The sequence below is a fragment of the Felis catus genome, chromosome F2 (assembly GCF_018350175.1).
Source record: "Felis catus isolate Fca126 chromosome F2, F.catus_Fca126_mat1.0, whole genome shotgun sequence".
Lineage (NCBI taxonomy): Eukaryota > Metazoa > Chordata > Mammalia > Carnivora > Felidae > Felis > Felis catus.
In genome coordinates this window covers 3888994-3908805 of record NC_058385.1, presented here as the reverse complement: position 1 = coordinate 3908805, position 19812 = coordinate 3888994, and the positions used below count along the sequence as shown (strand labels likewise).

At 37.9% G+C, this 19812-nt stretch overlaps 1 long non-coding RNA gene across 1 annotated transcript in view; it reads left to right on the top strand.

Annotated features, from left to right (window-relative positions):
- Window positions 1–3105: 3105 nt before the first annotated feature.
- Window positions 3106–19812, top strand: part of LOC109495896 — an 84143-nt gene continuing 67436 nt past the window's right edge. Inside the window, exons 1-3 of the long non-coding RNA XR_002151615.3 lie at window positions 3106–3335; window positions 18682–18843; window positions 19726–19791. This is a non-coding gene — a long non-coding RNA (uncharacterized LOC109495896). The remainder of the gene's footprint in view (window positions 3336–18681; window positions 18844–19725; window positions 19792–19812) is intronic.

Below are 19812 nucleotides of genomic sequence, written 5' to 3'. Positions count from 1 at the left end.
CTTTGGATACAGTACATTAAGTAGTTCCTATCTCTTTTTATCTTCAGGCAAGAATGGCCAACTTTTCTACCACTACTCCTTATAGATGCCTTGTTTATACCACTATGCAGTCTCTATTATTTGTTTTCCATTCTGTGCCACGAACTAGACTGTGAACTCCATGAAAGCAAAACTTAGTCAGATTTTTCATCTCCAGAGCTTGAAATGTACATGGCACTTAAATATATATGTATGTGCATGGAACAAATCACTCAACAACTGTGGCTTTTACAACTGTTAACTAAATAATGAGAAACTAATTTTACTCTTTGTATTAACTCTTTTCAGATGCTTAGCAAATCCTTTTTGCTAGATGATTTATTCCTTGTCACTGGCAGGTACTCTATCACTTAAGTTTCGATAGATACCATTAATTGAAGAATTTTGGGAGAATTTCATATTTTATTTTATTTTTTTAAATTTTTTTTTCAACGTTTATTTATTTTTTTGGGGACAGAGAGAGACAGAGCATGAACGGGGAAGGGGCAGAGAGAGAGGGAGACACAGAATCGGAAACAGGCTCCAGGCTCTGAGTCATCAGCCCACAGCCCGATGCGGGGCTCGAACTCAGGGACCGCGAGATCGTGACCTGGCTGAAGTCGGGCGCTTAACCAACTGCGCCACCCAGGCGCCCCGAGAATTTCATATTTTAATGTGCAGTAGAAACTTACTATTCTGAAGGTTCTCTCTTTTGTCTCTTTTCTAGCAGCAATTCTGATTTAAATTTGCATATAACGCACCCGCTAGGATACGTGCTAATGCTGGGGAGCACCATCAGAATGCTGACGTTAGAAGGCAACATTCATAACCTATCATAAGACGCAACTTAAACTGGATATAATTCTGAGAGATCAACATCCCTGAATCCATGACATAGAGAACTAAGTTATAATAAGGCATAACTGTATTTTAAATTCAACTGTAGTGATTTTTTTTCTCCTCATTGGAGCAGCATGTGAAAATTCTCATTTCACCATTACCACAGGATATCATTCTTTCTGTTTTTTCCAAAGAGCTTAAAATAAAAGCAATGAATGGGAACTTGGTGCCTAGGATATATGGAATTCAGCTGTGTGTTAGATACTGAAAATTTATATAATAGAAAGATAAAACTTTTGTTTTTATTTTATTTTTTAAGATTTTGTCTTTAAGTAATATCAACATAGATGGAACTAAAGTATATCATGCTAAGTAAAATAAGTCAGAAAAAGATAAATATATGACTTCACGCATACATGGAACTTAAGAAACAAAACAGGATCCACATAAGAGTGAAAACATATGGTATCTGTCTTTCTCTGAGAAACTTAACAGAAACCCATGGGGGAGGGGAAGGAAAAAAAAAAAGAGGTTAGAGTGGGAGAGAGCCAAAGCATAAGAGACTCTTAAAAACTGAGAACAAACTGAGGGTTGATGGGGGGTGAGAGGGAGGGGGGGTGGGTGATGGGTATTGAGGAGGGCACCTTTTGGGATGAGCACTGGGTGTTGTATAGAAACCAATTTGACAATAAATTTCATATATTGAAAAAAAAAGAAAACAGATGAACATAAGGTAAGGGAAGAAAAAATTAGATAAAAACAGAGGAGGAGGCAAACCATAAGAGACTCTTAAATACAGAGAACAAACTGAGGGTTGCTGGAGGGTTTGGGGTGGGGGAATGGGCTAAATGGGCAAGGGGCATTAAGGCATAACTGATGAATCACTACATTCTACTCCTGAAACCATTATTACACTATATGTTAAGTAACTTGGATTTAAATAAAAAATTTTTAAAAAGTAATCTCTACACCCAATATGGGGCTCAAACTTAGAATCCCGAGATCAAGAGTTGCATGCTATACTGACTGAGCCAGCCAGGTGCCCCACAGAAAGATAAAACTTGTAAAAGTAAGCATGATATTTGCCTCCTATTTATAGAAATTGGTGTATAAGGGATTATAAATGTCAACACTGTATATGACACTAATGAGAGAGGCTGTGTGCTATCATGAGGACAGCAAGAATGAAAGCCAATTTCGCCTTCTGGTTCTTGTCCTCTCCACTGTTCTCCACACTTCTATTATAGTTTCAGTTCAAAATAATGACATTTTTAAAAAAGAGTCACAAAAAGGAAAACATCTTAACTGACTTAAATCACCATGTAAAACATGGAAAAAAAAAAGTTTCTTGATCAGGCATTGAAGTATATGTAAGATAGTGGTAACTAGAGAACAGGGAAAAATAACCCAGGACAATGAACAGTGACATCACATTAGTACTTTCTTGGTTTCCCTTTAAGTTCCAACACACAAACTTCAATAACACAAACTCATCTTGAAAGGCTATTGAAATCTAGTGTATTTTATGGGAATTTGTAATCAGAAGATCTATAAAGAACTAGCATATAATCCATCATCAATACCTGGGCGATAACAATTGTTCCTTGTGACTAATTATATAAAGATCCCGAGACAGGTAAAGACTAAGGGAAAAGGGTAATGAAATAAAAAGAAAATACAGATATGTCAAAAATTATCATCTGAAGGTTAATGATCATAATTTTGAGAACTAAACCTTGTATTTTTGATAAATGCCATACTGTGGGTTGAGCATCAACAACGATGGAAACCAGAGTCGATTCTAGTTGCTGATGTTATCTTTGCTGAAGCCACATATGTGCCTGGTAGCATGTTAGAATAATTTGGGGAAACTATTTGGAAAGAGATGGAATTAGACATCACCCGGTGCCTTTTGACATGAAATGTGCGTTAGAAACAATACGTGCTTGAAGACTACCGCACACTGCCTCGAGCTTGGAAATTGTATTATGGAAAATCTATAAAAGGCACTAAGTAAAGACCTTGCAAACATAAACTCCGTATTTCATGTAGTTTAGCAAATAGTCGAATTAAATTTATAGCTGAACGATTTATTAACCCAATTTAATTGTAGAAACAAAACCCATTTTCACTCTAGTTTATGTTTCCCTTCAGCAAATTTGGATTGCGTGCATACTATGCTTCAGGCCCTGTTCTAGGTGCCGTGGTTACAGTCAAACCTTCTTTTTAAAAGAAAAATAATGATCTATAGTCATTGGCGTAGCTATGCTCCAAAGTTGTAAAGGTCTGCATTGTGATTCACCCCTAAAGTCTATAAATGATTCCTCACTGCATCCCATCTGCCCGTAGATGCTTCAAACACCCCAGGTTACAAAGCAACATGAACATCAGTCGGGACCTTTACAGAGTCTTCCGGACCGAGGTGCAAACGCACAGCGTTTGGGGCTAAACTGATTGGAATAACATTCTCAAATGAGGTACGTGTTGTTTCGAAAACCCAAAGTGTCTCACTGAGGGCTGCACCTTTTCCTTAATGAAAAGAGGGGGCAGATGCGCCAACTGTCCTTCTCCTTGCAAAATATAACTCGACACATCTCAGAGCACTGTGCTTTAAAACCTCATAGAGGTGGCATGCCCGTGAATTTTGGTGGGATTTTCTCCGCATCACCGGCACACCTGTTTCACCACAGCGTATACGGCGGTTACTACTCGTATCGCCATGATAGCATCTATGAAGTGGATCGGGGTGATGTCCAGGGGGACAGAGTAGAAAGACTAGAGATCATGGTGGAGGGCTGGAAAGGGGGTGATACCCGAGACAGGACGGCAACAGCGTACTACTAAGAGATACAGGGCAAACCTGTCGGTTCAATATGGTACACGTGTGCCGTGGTATATGTTGGTTTGCTTGAGCTGCAAAACCGTATCTGGGATAGGAATTATATACAGAAAACACTTGTGCAAGTTTCTGTGAATCCATTGTCATTATCTGAGGCCAGAAGTTGAACAGTTATGTGGCATAAATCACTACGCTTGCATCTTTCCGGGAATTGGTGGTTAACACTTCTCTGAAATTCCATATTATTTCTAGTTTCCGTTCCGGTTAGAAGGTGGCTTGCACTCAGCACCTACTACAACAATAGCCTTTGGTCCACCTGTCAGGGAACCAGGCTGAGGTTCTACGAGTTACTAAATATGACCATTTCAGAACTGGGGGCAAAACTCTTGGGGGCTCCAAGGATATATATCTAACAGGGACAAAATTTCATTAATCATCTGTCCTCTGGGAATCACTAATTATTGGATCAGCGTCATTTTGGATCTCAAAGAATTAGTGACAGAGTCAGTGTCCTGTAATAATGAAAAGTGTGGTTATCGGGGCGCCTGGGTGGCTCAGTAGGTTAAGCATCGACTTTGGCTCACGTCATGATCTTGCGGTTCATCGGTTTGAGCCCTATGTCCGGCTCTGTGCTGACAGCTCAAAACCTGGAACCTGCTTTGGATTCGGTCTCTCACTCTCGCTCTCTCCCTCTGCCCCTGCCCTGCTCATGTTCTTTCTCTTTCTCTCTCAAAAATAAACATTAAAAAAAAAAACATTTTTAAGAAATGAATAGAAGTGTGGTTATTTCCTCTTCCTCAGTGCATAGTTACCATGGTAAATGGCTTCAGGTCCCTTGGGTGAAAATCAGTAGCATGATTTACAGCATGGATTGGCTCACAGATCAAATCCGGCCCAGCGATGTTTTTGTTTTTTTTTTGTTTTTTTGTGTTTTTTTTTTTTTTTGGTAAATAAAGTTTTACTTCAGTGCAGCCATGCTCATTCATTTGCACAGTCTATAGCTGGTTGCCTGCTCCACAATTGCAGTCTTGAATGATTCACCACCTTGGCCTGCGGAGAACAAGTTTCCTGATATCTGATGTACAATAATCATTTCTGGCAGTGCACGGGGTTCTGGCTCTAAGTCCTGCCTTCTCTCTCTTGAGGAGCTCTGGGTTTGTGAATGGGTTCAAGTCTGAGAATGGGTTGAGGATCCTGACACACTTGTGAGGATTCATCGCTTCTCCAGACCGCAGTGTTTCCGCTTCGCAGATCAATGTAGGCTAGGGTGGTCCACTTTGGCCCCCCTACTGCATCCGCTTCCTCGCTCCTGCCAGCGGGGCCCCTGGGAGAGGTGAGCCTCCGACAGCACTCTGTGTCAACCAGACAGAATAAAGCACTGGTTCTCTTTGCCCCATTTTGCCCTCTTTTTGGATTAATTGGGAGTCTTTTGTGATTATATGTTAACAGTACCATTTTCTAAATATCTTCGATCGTTCGGGCCTGTAATGCACATTGTTAATCTAGCACCATCTGCCTTCACGTGAGGGACCATGTCACGTTAGAATAGCCCTTCAATTATGGTAGCTCACTTCCACTCCTCTCTTGGCCTTGGTGCCATTGGTGTCATACATTTCTCATAAGTGAAAAACTTCCTTAAAGGCGGTAAACCTCTCCATGGAGGGTTACTATTTTTGCTTTGAATAGGCAACTATCTTGTAAAGGGATTTACTGATAATTGAAAAAAAAAATCTATAGTCATCCATGTAATTACCATTCCTGCTGCTATTCATGCCTTTGTGTGGATCTCCACTCCCATCTGGGAGTGTTTTCTTCTACCTGTAGGACTTCCTCTGATATTTCTTATAATGCCGTTCTGCTAGTGATGAATCAGCTTTCTTGTGTTGGAATGTCTTTCTTCTTTGTCTTTGAAAGACGGTTCTCTCTGGGAATAGAATCTCAGGTTGTCAGTTTTATTCTTTCAGTACTTTAAAGACATTGCTAAACTGTTCTCTGGCTTCCACTGTTTCAGAGAAGAAACGTATGGTCGTTGATATAATTATTTCTTGTGCATGATCTTTATTTTTTGCTCAGGCTGCTTTTAAGAGAGTCTCTCTATTGAGGAATTTAAGCACAGTTATTATGATGTAACCTTCTATAACTTTCTGAATGTGTCTGGTACATGTGAGTTTCTTGGATCTATGTTTACATTTTGAAAAATTTGGAAATTTCTAACCATTGTTATTTCAAATGATCTTTCGGCCTTTATTTCCTCTTCTTCAGATACTACCCATATATCTTAGGCTGCTTGAGTTGTCTCACTTCTCAGTGATGTCCTGTTCAAATTTTTAAAAACTGTTTTGTCTTTAAGCTTCACTTTAGAAAGTTCTGCTGTGATGTCTTTAAGTTAACTAATCTATTGTTCTAAAATATCTAATTTTCCATTAACCTTGTCCAGTGTAATTTTTATATAAGACATTGTGGTGTTCATTAATACACATTTGATTTTTCTAATCTTTTATGTCTCTAACCCTACATGTTCAATTATTTCTCTACCTTCTTAACATGTAGACTGTATTTAAAAAAAAAATTTTTATGTTTATTTATTTCTGAGACAGAGAGAGACAGAGACGAGCATGAGCCAGGGAGGGGCAGAGAGAGAGGGAAACACGAAATCAGAAGCAGGCTCCAGGCTCTGAGCTGTCAGCACAGAGCCCATCGCAGGGCTTGAACTCATAAACCGTAAGCTCATGACCTGAGCTGAAGTCGGTTGCTGAACCGACTAAGCCACCCGGGCGCCCCTGTAGACTGTTTTTAAATAACTATTTTAATGTTTCTATATATTAATTATAGCACTCTTCTCATTTCTGGGACAGTTTCATTTGACTGATTTTTGTTTGTTTGTTTGTTTTTTAGTCTATATTTTTCTCCTGCTTTTCTTTGCCCAGAATTTTTTTTCTTCTACTAACTCTCGTCATTTAGGTTTTTTGGATACCCAAACTGTTTTGTATTTCTATAAATATTCTGGATCTTTGTGACAATCACAGTTATGTCACTTGGAAGGATTATGATCTTCTTGGGACTGCTTTTCATTTTTGTTATAATGAGCAGCATTTAGCTTAGGGTTACTTTTGCCTCGCTGATGGATATTACTCTTGTGAGTATTCTGTCTGATGCCCCAGGTATTCTGAGATTTTCTTCTCTGGCATGTGCCAACAGGAATTATTCTAAATCTCCTCTAATCTCTGGGTTTTGAGGCTCACGTAGGGGGAGTGCTGGGTGGCACTCACGTGAAAGTCTCTGGAGCTCTGATCTGGAGTTCTCTTGTGTCATTAGTTTTCCCAGCATATTTTCACTACGCTGACCTGTCCCAGCTCTTTCTTTTCAATCCTGGCCCTTTGAGGCTCTACCTGGATCTTCCTTTTATTTTATTTTTTTTTAAGGTACATTTATTTTTGAGAGGGAGTGTGCGCGCATGAACGGGGGAGGGGCAGAGAGAACGGGAGACGGGATCAGAAGCAGGCTCCTGATGTGGGGCTCAAACTCATGAACCTTAAGATCATGACCTGAGTCAAAGTTGGTTGCTCAACAGTCTGGGCCACCAAGGCGCCTTGGATCTTCCTTTTACGCCACAGCCTACAAAATCTCTCTGGGTAGTTGACTGGGACAGCCATGGGTGTTGCTGTCTTTGTCTGATGTTAATTTATTGCAAACTATTTCATTGTTTTGTTCTAGTTTTTAGTTCATTCACTGTTACTCCCATCACTGAAGTAAGCAGAAATATCCTGACATATTATATTTTTAGCTTCTATATTTGTTTGACTCTTTCTTTCTTTTGTTCACTTTCAGTTCTTACCATCTTTAGTTTTCATTGTATATAATAATAAATATTTGTTGCAGAAGGAATGAAGTATACTCTTATAGCATTCTTTTTTTTTGAGAACTAAGCTAATTGCCCATAAAATTTTCACTCTTTTGAAGTCTCCCTCTTTCTTCTTCTCTCTCTGCTGATTTTACTACTTAAAAAATACTCATATATCATTTTACTAGAATGTCTTATATATATATTATTTTTTATTGAGCATTTCAAGCCTATGCTATAATATATTTCATCAATTTGGAATAGTCTTTTCCATTTTCTCTCCAAATTATACCTAATACCAATCCCTTCCCCTTCTCTCCTGGAAATACAACTAAATGTTCACGAGACATTTTCATGCTTTCTTCTAAGTCCCTTATCCTCTTCCATATTTTCTCTTTGTATCTACTAGATGATTTATGAAATCATTCTCTATGATCTCTTCTAGAAAATCTTCCAATTTTAAAAATTCTTTTCTGCTGTTTATAGCTAACCTGGTATTAAATGATTCATTAAATTCTCGTTTTCAATTTATATGTTTCCTTTCTACCAGCTTAATTTCTTTCTTCTCTAATCCGTTCTTCCTTCTTTATGTTCTGTTAAAGTCTCAGGCAGGGAGGCCATTAGACTGAAACGCTTTGGTAGCCTACATAAGCCAGAGCCAATGAGCTCAAATCTGAAGAAATGAAATGGTAGCACAACCTATCAGGAAGAGCCCACTAGGCTCTTTCAAATAAGGCAAGCACTTAAGCGTAGCGACTTACCCAATCAAATCGTTTCCTTGCTTTATTTCTGCATCTTCTCTATAGAAGCCTCTCCCTTCGCTTCCCTGCATGGGGTTCCTAACCACATTCAGTTTGTTGCTGTGTGGTTCAAACTGATGCATACGCAAACAAATTATTTTCAAATTTTTAACATGACTCGGTTTATCTCTTAACAGTTCTCTTGCTCTTTATAGTTTGTTACTCTATGTTACATCTGTGAACATATCAAATATTTAAACAGTAAAACCTTGGACTGCGAGTAACTTGTGCTCTTCTGGGAGTGCTCCACAAGACGAGCAAACATTTCTGATCAACCATTTCTGATAAATTTTAACTTGATAAATGAGTGATATCTTGCAATATGAGTAGTATGTGATGCCAAACATCACATGATCACAACTGAGACAGTCATTCTTGAAATTCACTTTGATATACAAGTGCTTTGGATTGCAAGCACGTTTCTGGAACAAATTATGTTCACAGACTAAGGTTTTACTGTACTTTATCATCTCTGTCTGAATATGCTGGTATCTAAAATATGTATAGATCAGGGGCATCTGGGTGGCTCAGGTGGTCAAGCATCCGACTTGATTTCAGCTTAGGTCATGATCTCTCTGTGGTGAGTTCGAGCCCCAAAGCAGGCTCTATCCTAGGCATGGAACCTGCTTGAGATTCTCTCTCTCCCTCTTTCTCTGCCCCTCCCTTGCTTGTGCTCGTGTGCTCTCTGTCTCAAAAAAATATAAATAAAAAATGAAATATTTGTAGATCTTGTTTTGCTACCATTTTACTACTGCTATGTTTCCTTGTATGTTTAATGCTTTTGACCATGAACTCTCCTGTCTTAAAATTATATGGAACTATTTTTTTAATCTGAAATAAAGTTGAGTTTGTCCAAATAAAGGAGGTTTACAATTACTTCTCTTATCTACTTGAAGGACCTTCCTTTTTGGTTCTCCCATAAAGTAAAATTTTCATTTGAAATATAGTGAGCAAAGAAGCATGAATCAAATCTGGGTGAATCATCATACTTACGAATTCACGGTTAGGATTTCTGTGGGTAGAATTAAACACGTGAAGTTATTTTTTCTCAGCATTTTTACACTTTTTTGCTCTTTTCAGATTTCCATTGTGATGACAAGAAATCTGCCCTTCTGCTTTTTTTGTTCTTTTGTAGGTAATATGTTCTCTTTTTCTTTTTCAGGGCACTAAAGCTTTTATCTTTATCACTGATATTTTGCTATTTTTTCTATGGTATTTTTGAGGTGAAGTTTTTTTATTGATTGTTTTTAGAACATTTGTTTACATTTTTTAGCATGAGCTATCGCATCTTCAATTGTGAAAAATGTTCCAGCTTTGTCTCTTTATACGCTCTTCCCTGGATTTCTTATATATTCTCACCATCAAGCTTCTTTTAGCAATAACGTGGTCTTGTAATGTCTGTTTCTTTATCCTACAACTGACATTTTATGTACTTTAATTTTTTTATATTTCTCTGCCTATGTTTTGGGTCAGTTCCACAGTACTTTGTTCCCATTAACTAACTCTTTCAAGTGTAGAGTTGATGTCAGCTCTTGAGAGTTTTTGTTTCAATTTAGTAACTATTCAGTGGTCGTTCCTTTCTCTTGTTAAGCATCTTAAGTTTCTTATTCTTTAGTATAATTTGAATATCATCCTTCCATTTTTATTTTATGTGATATAATTTTCTTTATTTGTTGATTTTATCAGGTTTTCTTGGAGGGAGAGTTGTTTGTTTTGGTGAGAATATTTGAGTTCTACTTTCTTAGTAGATTTCAATTATCCAATAACGGTGTTATTCACTATAGTCACCATGTTCTACATTAGATCCTCAGAACTTTCTCGTTGTATAGCACTTTTCTAGTCTCTGTTTCTAGATTTTGGTATTTTTTTTTTTTTTTTCAGATTCTACATAGAAGTGATCACCTTGCAGTATTTGACTTTCTCTGTCTGGCTTGTTTCACTCAGCATCACGCTTTGTAAGTCCATCCATTTTGTTGCAGATCGTAGGACTTCCTTCTTCCTGACAGGTGAATAATATTCCATCGTATATATACACCACGTCTTCTTTATCCATTCACCCACTAACAGACACGCAGGTTGTTTCCATACCTTGGCTATTGTAAGTAATGCTGCATCTCAGGTATTTACTAAACTTAGCTTTCAGCCTTCCAGTTTTATTTGGAATCATCTTTATTTTTCTGTCTCTTGCTCATCTCCAGCCTGTCTCTGTTCAGCAACTGTAAGGTAGTCTTCACCTGACTTCCTAGAATAACCAGTGTAGAACCAGGGGTTAACTTTTGTAGTCGCCAGGTCCCATATGGTTGAGCAAGTGGAAATGTCACTCATGACATTACTAAGTATGTTGCATTTTATAACCCATTGCTCCGGCAACATTCTCAGGTTTTCAGCTGATGCTGTCCGTGTTCCTGCTCCTCACCTTATGTTGAGGAACTTTTCATCTTTCCTTCCCACGGGTGTTGGAAAGCCCCACTGCCCCTGATTCCATGCAGATTTGAAGGCTAACAGGTGATACCCTTAGTCTTGCTTCCCGCATTTTATTTCTGTACTATATCTGGCTAGGTTTTTCTTTAAGCTGCTTTTATAAATTGCTATGGGATTTTAAAAGCAGGTGAAATCACTTAAAACCAAAGTTTGAATTCTTCAAATCAGTCCTTGATCTCTTTATGGTTGACATCAAACTGTGAAGATTGATCAATGACTTCCTAATGTTTATCTCTAAACACTGTAACTTGTCACTTTACTTGATTGCCTTGTGGCTTTTGATAAATTCCCAGTCCTCTTGAAAGGCTAACTTCTCCGGACATGCTTTCCACCTGATTCCACTTTTCTTGGTCACAAAAAGTAGGGACTCCTCAAAGTTTAGTCTTTAGGCTGTTCTCTTTAGGCTGTATTATCAGGAAATCGTGTCCCATCTCCAGACCCTACTCATTGGCTCGGAGCACATTGGTACCCTTGTGTTTCTACAATCCCAAACTCCATAGCTATTCTTCTAATTCTCTGGTGGGCATTTTCACCTGTGGTAACCTAATCCCCATATCTAAAACTGAAGTTATGATTTCTTTAAAAAGAAAAAATTCCCTTCCCCATTGCAAGACCCATTTTTTTAAGAATGTTTCCGTTTTGTCTTCTGCATTGCTGAAAAATATGTAATTTTCTAAAAAGTTATCTGTGCCTCTTTCTAAATTTTGATTATGTCAGTTATTTTATGCTACTTTTTTCTCTATCATGTTGCTTACACCCACTCATTCTCCTTACCACCATCTGTTTGAAATCTAAAGCTTAATTCCAGAATATTGTAAGGATTTACAGATTCCTATATTTATTGCTCAATCTTAAATCCTTACTATGCCATTTTTGAATCAATCTTTCAAACACCACTTATACCGTGTCATTCATGGCTTTAAATTTTTTTAGAATTTTTATTGGGACATCAGTCCCCAAATTATATAAGTGTATGTTTGCTTATAATATTAAATAAACTTGAAAAATTAAACATGAAAAACTAAACTATTTGTTATTTATTTCACCCAGTTCCAAAAAGGAGAAATGAGATTTTAAAGAGGTTGTGTAATTTATCCAAGTTTACTTACAAAGTGAAGTGATGGGTCTGGAAATCTCACTTAGATAACTTCTATCTAAAGATTATGATCTTTACCAATATCCACATTTGTGGCCCAGAACTACTTACTTTTCTTAATATGGCACTTTATACATTTTAGACTTCTGAAGTAATATTTTCTTACTTGGTAGCAAAAAAAATCTATAATCACCATTTATAGGACATGGAACTAATGTTCAGAAATGGTGTTAGTGGCTAAAGTCATATAGCTAACAAGGGACTGTACCAGATCTTGAAATAAGACATCTCTATGAACTTGACTCTAAGACATCTTTCTGTGGACTTCCATTTCATGGCTTTTTAAAGTAGCATACCACAGTACATGATGGCATGCCTCTCATAAACACTAAGAAGTCAAGAATTAGATAACAGTTTATACTACTGAACCAAACATTTGACATTGTTCTTTCATGTTAAGAAATAGAATTCTTAGCATTTTAAAAGCTTTTTTGAGTTTATTTAATTATTTAGAGAGAGAGAGAGAGAGAGAGAAAGAATCCTAAGCAGGCCCTGCACCATCAGCACAGAGCTCAACACAGGGCTTGAACCCGTGAGCCCTGAGATCATGACCCAAGCCGAAACCAAGAGTTGGGCATTTAACTGTTTGAGCCACCCAGGTACCCAGAATTCTTAACACTTTTTAAAAAATTGATAAAGTTCAAATAGAGTGTAATGTATATGTTCCCCATATTGGCTAATAATAATGAATTATAAATTATTTAATAAGTATACTCCCATACTTATTTTCTCAACATTTTATCACATTGTTTTACTTTACGTTTTTGTGTTTTTAATGTATTGTTCTTATAGTCTTTCCCCTGTGAATATTTGTTCTCTGACAGCTACAGATAATTAACTAGTTATACATAATTTCAACATAAAAATGTTTTTACTTGCTTTGGGAATCCTGTCTTTGGACTAAAGCAGAAATAATAACAATAATAATAGCATATTAGTAACAAGACAATAATATCTACATTTAATAGAATGTAATTACAAAGACTTCTGTTAAAATGGTTAGGTAAAACAAAAATCTCATTTTTATCACACCTCTTAGAGCCTATAGCCTAGATACATTTCTGGCATCTTAATTGAACTTATAAGTGAATATAACAACAGGAAAACCAGTCATAAGACAAGAAGGTATGTCAGCAAAAGTCTGTAAAACCTCGTTCCTAGTGTGTGAATATGAAAACAATTTAACAAATAAAACACATTTCAATTCAAGTCATACCATTTTTTAAGAGACTAAGTGGTAGTCATTGGGCTTAGATCATAGAACTTTGCTTTTAAAAAATGGAGTTAGTTGATAAACTTATTGTTTTCAATAAAAAATATTGACTATGCCAAACTAAAAATACTTTGCTTTCATAGAGCTCAGATAAAAAGTCCATTTTATATATAATGCCTAGAAAATAAAAGCATACATAAGAACATTTTATATGTCTTTCACCATTATTTTCACTAATAAATATCAATGTTCATTCTCTTGATATACAGGGGAATATACATGTACATATGCACAAAAAAGCAATACTTGCAATCATTCTCATTCTTTTAAATTACAGTACTGGTAATTCCTTAAAAATGTGACTCCACTAACTAAACTAAATTTTAATCATTTTACCAGTACATTTACTGTCTCAGCTTTCATTCTCTAACTGTAAAGGTTAAACTCATATTTAGCACTCAAAAAGGAAAAAAAAATTATATCTGAACTATACTTTTTTATTTTATTTTTTAAAAAAAATTGTTTATTTTGTTAAAGAGAGAGAGAGAGAGAGAGAGAGAGAGAGAGAGAGAGAGCGCAAGTAGGGGAGGGGCAGAGAGAGAAGGAGGGAGACACAGAGTCCCAAGCAGGCTTCAGGGTCCAAGCTGTCAATATAGAGCCTGACGTGGGGCTTGAACTCATGAACTGTGAGATCATGACCTGAGCTGAAGTCAGCTGCTTAACCTACTGAGCCACCCAGGTGCCCCTGAACTATAAATTTTTAAAAGTTTCTTCAAGTTGCTATAGTTTAGGATTTTGCAAAATCAGTTAATTTATTTTAGCTATTTTTCTGATTTTTGATCAAGATTATGATACATATATTTTCTTTTTTTTTAATAGTATCCTTTTTTTAAAGTTTATTTATTTTTGAGAGCGCGCGAGAGACAGAGTGTGAGCAGAGGAGGGGCAGAGAGAGAGGGAGACGCAGAATCTGAAGCAGGATCCAGGCTCTGAGCTGTTAGCACAGAGCCCAACACAGGACTCGAACTCACCAACTGCGAGATCATGACCTGAGCTGAAATTGGACGCTTAACCGACTGAGCCACCCAGGTGCCCCAACGATACACATATTTTCATATAGAGTGCATAATCTCTCACCTTCACACATACATTCATTCCTCGGATCCCCGCCGTGTAGTATTATGGACATTATAAAGCGTAAAACATAAATGTCTTTTCCAGCATTTCCAGTTTAACCAAAGGTTTTTGGGGATTCTCATTATGATTGCAATTATTTTTCTGGGAGCAGTCTACTTGGAGATGTATCTCCATTCTTCTATCGGCCATCTCTTTTGCTGCTTTCTTTATTTTCTATGTATCATCTCTGTCTCTCTCTCATTAGTCACCCATCTGAACATGTCACAATTAATCTTCATCAGCTGCTTTTATTTCATTTGTCTGGATTGAAGGGTCCTATTGAAGAGATGTCAGTAATGACAGTCCTATCACAGACAGAATGCAGATTTAAAGGCCCACTGACAAGTACGGGGGACCCATCCAGCATACCACATTGTTCTGACGTCACTGTCTCCTTCATCCACGATATCCCTATTACCAAATCCAAAGATTACTTTTAACTTCACTTGATCTCCTTTGGCTTGCTGATTCACTAGAAAGGACTGAAAGGAAAGTATGGGTTGACTGGTTTTTCTGTGTCATCAATTTTTACCATAAGTGTTTGGTAAATACATGGAAATAACATGGAAAAGAAAAGATATGGTAGAACATTCCTGGCTTTCGTGTTTGAAGTAGGTTTTATTTATTTATTTTTAAGTGTTCTTTTTATTTTTGAGAGAGAGACAGAGCGTGAGTGGGGGAGGGGCAGAGAGAGAGGGAGACACAGAATCCGAAGCAGGCTCCAGGCTCTGAGCTGTCAGTGCAGAACCCCAAGTGGGGCTTGAACCTGAGAACTGCGAGATCATGACCAGAGCCAAAGTCGGATGCTCAACAACCTGAGCCACCCAGGCGCCCCTGAGGTAGCTTTTATTGGAACAGAAAACACAACTTCTTGGGTCATCTTAGTCATAGATCGGATGTGCTCATTTTGTGCTTGCTTCGTCACTGAACCCCACACACCACGAGCCAGCCAGAACTGTGTCCGTGGGGCGTCGCACACTGTATGTGACCAAGACAGCAAGAACATATGCTCACATGCTTGGTATATTGTCCCATGGGACTTGAGTTACAAGACACACATTCAAAGACAAACGTATTAAGAATTTCAAGATGACACAAGCAGAGGATTAAGGCAAAAGTGGGGCCTTTTTGGGGGTGAGGCCAGTACAGTTGCACAGGTCACAGGCCACAAAATTGGTTCTGCCCCCAGGTCGAACCGCTTTGGACGCTGCACGCTAATCTCTGCCTTTGCAATGTGACATTATCCCCAGGCAAAAAGCCAGAGTTTGTTTGGTGTTTGCGAATTTCTCTTCTCTGGGGGCTGTAACTCTCTAATGGCTATTTACCTAATACCTGAAATAGCTTCCTTCATATTTTGTTTGCAGTTTTATAGCTATTTAAGCGTATACAGGGAGTCTGCCATCAGATACTCTCACTGATGACAGCAGCAGTTGAACTAAATCATATTATAATTTTGTGTGTAAATTCTTCTTAGCAGTGTGTTCTATCGAGTGGATAGTAGTGATTATAACAAAATTCACTTGAGAAGTGAATTGTTACATTAAACAAAGAATGACACCCTTACGTTAATCGCAGTTGATGCGTCTGTTTCTGAACAGATTTTTTTTGAAATGTATACCCTTGGTTTGCGTGTAAGAACCTGTACTCGTAACCTCGTGTGAGAGCAGCTGAATTGTGTACTTTGTGTAGTACTTTGTAGCCTTGCACTGAAGACAAGGTCTTCAGGCTCTTCTTCGACTGGGCGGACGTGCAGGGCTGCCTCCGACACCGGCAAAGCAGCCGCGGCCAACTGCCCTTGGTCTTTATTTCACTGCACCAGGCACAAACATCAAAGGATGTTAGAGCCCGGGAGGAGACCACAAGGAGCCCCCCGACAGACCAACACGCATCTGGCGTTTACGTGGAAGCACGCAGGGAAAGTGTGCGGTTTCAACGACTGCCAGGCAACCCAGTGTATCTGTTCCCTACCTGGCTCCTGGGAGGTCATGGGTCCCTGGAGCTCACGGTGCTGTCGCCTTCCACAGCCTTGAGACCAGAACACCAATGTTGTTTCGCCAATGACCCCATTCGCGTTGCCAGGGCTTACAATACGCTCTCCAAAAATAGCTCCACGGTATTGATTGATTTTCATTATTATTAAAAAACACTGTGTTAATGTTTATTTATTTTTGTGAGAGAGAGAGCGTGAGCGGGGGAGGGGCAGAGAGAGAGGGAGACACAGAATCTGAAGGAGGCTCCAGGTTTGCAGGGCTTGGCCTCACGAAGCTCAAGATCATGACTTGAGCCCAAGCCGGATGCTTAACTGATGGAGCCACCCAGGCGCCCCACTTGGATAGTATTTCTATATTCATGCTGATGATAAATATTCTATTCTATATAAGGTAAAGACCGGTGATAGAAACAAAGTGTAATAAATCACTAGACTTCAAAGTTTTATTCAGTGTAGGGTATTTTAATTTCCTGAACAACTGATTTACCACCTACATAGGTTGCATCACTGGTCTCTGACCCAAGGATGTTTGGTGAACTGATATTTATGCTTCCATCCAATTCTCACATTCTTTTATGGGTAACATATAAAAAGGCCATATTTTTTAACATGTGTTCTAACATAACATATTCTCATATTTTACTTAGTCTTCATCCATCAATATTTAACTCATTCTGTAATAAATTTAGATTACACTTAGCATAGATATGTTTGCTCAAGACTGTAGTAAGTTAGGATGGTGAATGATGTCTAGGTACGTAAGTGTTATGCAACTCCAATGAGGGTAACTTAAGCAGTCAGTTGGATTAAAATGACTAAATTATGTCCGCTGCCACAACTATTGGTAATGATGTAAATTCCTAATAATTGAAAATTTTTAAATAAAAAAAGATGACAATAATGAGATGTAATTAAAACAACTCGATTCACTATAGTCTCACAACTCACATTTTATGTTATGATAAATCCAACCTGTTTTAACGTTTCTTCAAAAGATCATTATATGACACCTAATTTTCTTTGCCCTATATCTTCCATTACCAGAGAATTACACAGAAAAAAATTATTTTCTTCTGTAAATACTATACTCTATTTTATTGTTGCTAGGCTACTACAGATTTCAATATCTTTGAAGTTGTTTTATATAAGATGTATTTGTCTCAGTGGAAACATATAGGTGGTGGCCTCTCAAATCAGCTGCCAAACCTTCTTCATGGAAGTCGACACTTTTTACTTTAATACACATGATGATTCATATAATTCTATTCCTGGAAGAGAGGAAGCTTAAGAATTTCAACTATAAAAGTTCTTTCTAAAAAATTTTTAAGGTTTATTTATTTTTGAGAGAGAAAGAGAGAGGGGGGAGACAGAGGATTTGAAGCGGGCTCTGTGCCAACAGCAGAGAGCCGATGCAGGGCTCAAACTCACAAAAGGTGAGATCATGACCTGAGCCGAAGTCCGATGTTTAACCGACCGAGCCACCCAGGCGACCCTAAAGATGTTCTTGTTATGACTTTGTTAATTTTAATACTCTTCATAAAATTACAAAGACATGTTTGACATGTTCATTCAGAGGAGAAACAATACTTTTCTATCTGGGTTCAAAGACTTACTGCCTGAATATGCTTAATAATGTCACACATTGCATAACTAAAATTACTTTGTCTACTATAACATTTTTCTCAATTGAATATTCGAATTCATTTATTGTCTCTCTTTGATGTAAATTCGTATAAATGAATAGACTGCCTTCTCATAATATTCAAGTAAGTTACTAATTATTATTCATAAATCCTTCCATTTCAGAGTGCTTTTCTTCAAGATACTTCTTTAGGATGTTTATTGAAAGGAAATATTTTCTTGGCATATAAAATTTGGTATGCTGTGTTGAGGTTGTGTATTCTCTTGGAAGGTGATTCATGTGGTTAACAAATAGATGATAGACATAGATATAAATGTAGATTTTTATGCTGTAGCACATCAGTTTCTGTAGAAGGTAGAAACCATACATACCATAGCCATGACTATGATACTTGTAGCAGATATGTTAGCTTTATTCTTATATTCCATATAATTCTTCAACAAAGGATTATCAAGGTTGTCGTGTGTTTATGTGTGTGAATGTTTTATTTAAAAAAAAAAAAACAAGAACAGTACCTAGCACATGTAAGTGTAAAATTAATATGTTGAATAGATACAGAATTATAAAATAAATAGCAACTAAATTATTATCCAACAACTTGTTGAAACCAGGTAAGAGTAAATTACTTTTTAAAAATACTTATTCCTGATCTTCCTTTCTCATTTTTGCCGCAATAAACAAATAGGGTTTTTCACAAGCAGACTTCTCTACAAAGTTGGGGCAGCGTATTTTCAATTTTAAACTATTGTGAAATCAACAGAAATGGCAAGGGTGGCGATCTGTGTTTTGGCAGAGGTGTCCGAACATGATTCGACCCTGGGATTCCATTCTGCAAGCAGGTTCACTGGTAAGATACGTTGATGTCCTTCATGGCTTTTAAAGTGCTTGCTTGTCTTTATAATTTTTCCATGTGGGTTCAGTTCACAAAGGAATTTGCTCACCATTTACGGAAATTGCAAGCAGTATGTTAGTTTCCCCAACTATTAAGCAAGAAAATGCAGGATTTGGAAACTCCTTAGCAATAAATGTGTCCAGGTGCGCATATCTCCTAACATTAGTACTCTAAATAACAGAAAAAGACACAGATGTTCACACATGCCTGAGTGCTATATGCCTCCAACAACCATGAGGTCCTTTCAATAAGAAAAAGTAAGTTGTTTTTGGAAAACCATCGCCTCCCTCAATATTTATATATATGTTGTAATGCCAGAAAATGTTTGGCAGTCTTTCCCACGCTTCCTACTGTCAATCTCATTGCAGCCATTGTATGAGGATGATGTTGCCATGGCAGTTATTTATTATTCCCAGATACAGCTTGCTGTGGTGATAGCGTCCCATGTAGACTTCTAGCAATCAAGTTAGAAGTGCTTCTCTACGATGAGTGCATATAGATGAGAAACAGGTCTTTACACCCCCTTAAAGTCGTCTGTGAGCACCGATGTATTCAGTGTACTAGGAGGTCCAGCTTGATCTCAGCCACTCCACTGGCAGACATATAGCTCCTTCCCACACAGGCTAAGCTGAGCCAGACCATATGCTCCTTTTAAAATGAGCTCGTTGTCACACATGCCGCTGCACAGCTGTCACCTGGCAATGACTTGTTATGAACACTGTTAGAAACAAGATGTATGATCCTGAATAATTAGTAGCTCAGTCAGTTTCAGCCTGTTTAATGGTCATTAGTGTTGCCTTATTTTTCCTTCCCTTCTTTCTTTTTTTCATCAAGTAGAGGAGAGAAGAAAAATCTCCACGTAACTACAGCACAAGGCGGAGCGTCGTACACACACCCAGAGAGGTGAGCTGTGGGCAGGTTCCG